The sequence below is a fragment of the Neophocaena asiaeorientalis genome, unplaced genomic scaffold (genome assembly GCF_003031525.2).
Source record: "Neophocaena asiaeorientalis asiaeorientalis breed wild unplaced genomic scaffold, Neophocaena_asiaeorientalis_V1.1 scaffold443, whole genome shotgun sequence".
In the NCBI taxonomy this organism is placed as follows: Eukaryota; Metazoa; Chordata; class Mammalia; order Artiodactyla; family Phocoenidae; genus Neophocaena; species Neophocaena asiaeorientalis.
In genome coordinates, this window is record NW_020171808.1 from 1,460,172 (window position 1) to 1,464,567 (window position 4,396).

Here is a 4,396-nt window from a genome sequence, read left to right on the forward strand (position 1 = left end):
GGGGGAGGGGGGAAGAGGAGGGTAGAGGGAGAGAGGGAGAGACACATGGCCAGAAAGAGAATTGGTTTGTCAGTATTGATTGACCATTAGTCCCACAAAATACTTTTTACCCCAATAACAAATTTCCCAAATTAGTGACATTTAAAGTGAGCATTGGCTATTACTTTGAAACATGTCACTGTATTTCAACCACAGTGATAATCTGTCATGCAGTGTATTTAGATATGACAAATTCATTTGATATCCAGTGATTATATTTTCAGATTTTGATCAATAAAATCAATACATATACAGCTTTCAAAATTCTGCAAGATTAAACTTGGAATTGAAGCATCGACCCACAACAATCAAGTTATCACATTCTTAAAAGATTCAGTGGGAGGAAAATCAAGCTGGTACCTAAGAGCCTTCCGAAGAAAAAAATCCAATTACTCAATTTTATGCCAAATGATTAAATTACATCTTCCTTCAGCTACTAAATTATTCAGAATTAAAAAGGCTCTTTTCAAGATACCTACCACACCAACTCTGGCCTATAATAAAGCTCCCAAGTACTGACCTACTTCAAGAAAGATCAAAATGTGTACGTGTACAAATGTTTACAAACATTCACTGTTTTATGTAAATTAGGTTAAGAGTTTTAGTAACAATTTCAACTCTATGAAGAGATTTTTAAAAGTTGCTCAATTTTCCCCTTTACACAAAGAAAAAAAGAACATGGTTTTAACTGTCTAAATTAAGATTAGAAATTATGATGACTTTTCTGATTGTAAATGTAGCAAAATGATGAATCATATAAAATATTCTCCTCTGAGATTTTTTATGCATTTATTTTTAGGAATGATTTGGAGCTGTCCTTATTTAAAATGTTATGGTCAAAATAATTCTATAAATTTCTTTCCAACCAAACGACAGGCATTTCCCCGTGTTCTAGCTGATTGTATAAAATGGTGCTATTCATCACTCAGTATTTTCCAACACTCAGGACTGACAATCTGCATTATTCAAAACCTAAGGGGTTAACAATTTCATGAGGGCATTCTTCACTCACTCACCTTTGACCCCTCCAGTCTTTTTTTGGATTAGAAAGTCCATCACCACCCACACAGCCCCACATCAGCTCTGCCTTCAACCTGCATCCCAAATCTGTCTACTTCTCTCCATTGCCACGGCTACCGCGCTGGTGCCAGCCACCGCGAGCTGTCAACTGCACCACTGCAAACCTGCGTCCCTTCCTTCCCCTCTGGAAAGCCCTCTCTACCCACAAGCAGACATGTGAGACGTAAGTCAGCGCCTGTCACTCTACAGTTTCACACCTTCCCGTGATTTTTCCCCACTGAGAACATCCAACCTCCTCCATCACCTCCCAGACCCTACGTGAGAGCCTTTGCTCACCTCTTCACCTGCAGCTGTTGGTCTTTTGCTCACAGCGCCCCGTTCACTCTTTATCAGCCCAGGTGAACCCTCAGGTCAGGACTCACTCCTGGGCATCCCTTCCACCTGAAACCCTCTGCCAGCTCCCTCCTCAGCTTCAGACCTGCTCACATGACACCTTCTCAAAGAAGTCTTCCCCAGACACCCACTCACTCCCAACACAGCACTCTGTTATATTTATTTCAAAGCACTTGTCATCTAAATAATGGTGGCAAAACCACACTTTCTATAAAAGATAGGCTAAGAGTCTGCGATTGGATTGGGAAGGGTGGCCAGAGAACCTGAATTTAAAGCAAGTGCATTATTTTACAGTATTGCTACAGATCGATAAAAACAGCAGTTTTCTAAGTGTGTGTGTATACACACGCACACGCGCGCACGCACACGTATGGTTTCCACTCGCTACGTATTTCTATTCCTATCTAGAGCTTCCTGTTGCTGGTGTAAAGCTATCACAAGCCTAGCTTAACCCAACGTAATTTTATTATTTTATAGTTCTGGAGGTCAGAAGTATGAAAATGGGTCTTCCGGGGCTAAAAATCAAAGTGTGAACAGGACTGCTTGAGCGGCAGGCACCTGGGCCTGAGTTTCGGTAACAAAGCCACGTTTTGTGATTGCCCCCCTTAACTCTTTTGGTTAACCTGCCATTTACCAGTGTTAGATGTGTTGCATTGAACAAGGACAGGCATGATTTAAAATGATGAGGTAGAACACTCAACTCCAGTTTTTTTTTTCTAAAAAGTTGACGCTGTTATTTTAATAAATTATTAGCTTATATTCTAACGGTGACTCATGGTGGCTTCCATTTTTATTTGACACTGTCTATTCAATTTTTTCTGTTAGAGACTTTCAGAGGCTATCAGGTTCAGCTAGCTTCCTTCAGATATGTGTTAAAATTAGCATTGGAAAGGACACCAGTTCTTTATCACTTCGAGGTCAGATAACTGTAAAGTATTAGTATTCATGCTGGCAAGAAACTGCTCTGGAACAACGCATTATGCTTTATGATCTACTTATAGACCCTTTACAAAAAATGAATAAGATAACATTTTATGTTAGAACTTAAAAATCTATACTCCAAGGTAAATAATTTTGAGTTTTACTACATCTTGAGCAAAAATTATTTTCGTAGGCTCCTTTATTTCAAAAACAATTTATGGGGACTTCCCTGGTGGCTCAGTGGTTAAGAATACACCTGCCAATGCAGGGCACACGGGTTCGAGCCCTGGTCCGGGAAGATCCCACATGCTGCGGAGCAACTAAGCCCATGCGCCACAACTACTGAGCCTGCGCTCTAGAGCCTGCGAGCCACAACTACCGAAGCCCACGTGCCACAACTACCGAAGCCCGCACGCCTAGAGCCCATGCTCCGCAACAAGAGAAGCCACCGCAATGAGAAGCCCGCGCACCGCAACGAAGAGTAGCCCCCGCTCGCCGCAACTAGAGAAAGACCACGTGCAGCAACGAAGACCCAACACAGCCAAAAATAAATAAATTAATTAACTAAAAATTTTCCCACCCCTTTCCCTGTTAACCATCTTTAAAGTATGTTGATGGTATCCTTAATTTTGATTAGCTTTAAATGCTTCTCTCTAAATATAGTTATCAATATTTTAATGCATAAGGCTCCAGACATGAAACATTATAGTATGTTTTGCAAAAATATAAGTTTTCATATGCTCTTGAATTCATGGTTACCTATTTATTATTTAAAGTAAAACCATCTTAAGGATAGAAATTCTGCCTTCTACGTTCTTTGATTCTTGTCATAGTACATAGTATAGTAACTGAATACAGCGTCCACTACATAAATGTTATTAAATGACATTGCTAATTTTAACTGACATTTACTGAATGCCTGGTCTGGATAGGCTATTGCCAGGAGTTTGAGACACGGAAATGATAAATACATGGTTGGTACTCAAAAGGAACTAATATAAAAGGATTTCTTAAAAAGGTGGGTTTGAAAAAGAACTAAACAGACTCCTCAGAAATGAGTTCAGTTATATTTTATTTTTATTTTTTTTTTGTGGTACGCGGGCCTCTCACTGTTGTGGCCTCTCCTGTTGCGGAGCACAGGCTCCGGACAGGCAGGCTCAGCGGCCATGGCTCGCGGGCCCAGCCGCTCCGCGGCATGTGGGATCTTCCCGGACCGGGGCACGAACCCATGTCCCCTGCATCAGCAGGCAGACTCTCAACCACTGCGCCACCAGGGAAGCCCAAAACTGTGGTTTTAAAAGTCATGTTTGCTTAGTTCAGATAGATGCTTATTTTAAAGCAGTGTTAAGTTTATAGAGATGGGCAATTCAAATATATTTTCTTAGTGTTTTATTCTTGGTTTTATTAAAGAAACTCAGAAACCTGAAGCTTTTACCATGTCCTTATATAGTATTTGACTAAAGGGTAATATCAAGGTCCAGAAGTTGAAGTTGGTGGGAATAAGGCCAAAATAAGGATGTTTTGTTCACTGTTTTGTTCACCACAATATAACCAGCACCTACAGTAGTGCCTGGAACTGAGTAGGGACTCAATTATACGTATTTGTTAAAGGCAGGCAGGCAGAATGAAGTATATTCTCATTTATGATGTATTTGCGGAATAGGTCCCCACGTCTAGGTCCAATGTTATGATTGAAAACCGAAATCATTCCATCTTTACCACACTTCATATATGTCTCATACCAACTTTAACAGAAACTCCATAAACTGCTAGGAAAATAACCGGAACCCACAGAGCAAAAGGGGAAAATAATAGATTTACACATTGCTATTTTCCTGGCCCTTTTATTGCCATAATGATGTGGCTGATGCATAGATCATAGTTTATAGGCCGACAGTTCCTGCATTTCACATCTCAGTGACCATCGTACTACTTCATTTTCTACTGGGAATGTTCATCCATAAGCACTCTGTATTTCAACAGTGTATTTTAAGGTTCAAGATCACGTAAAGTTCTACCTTGA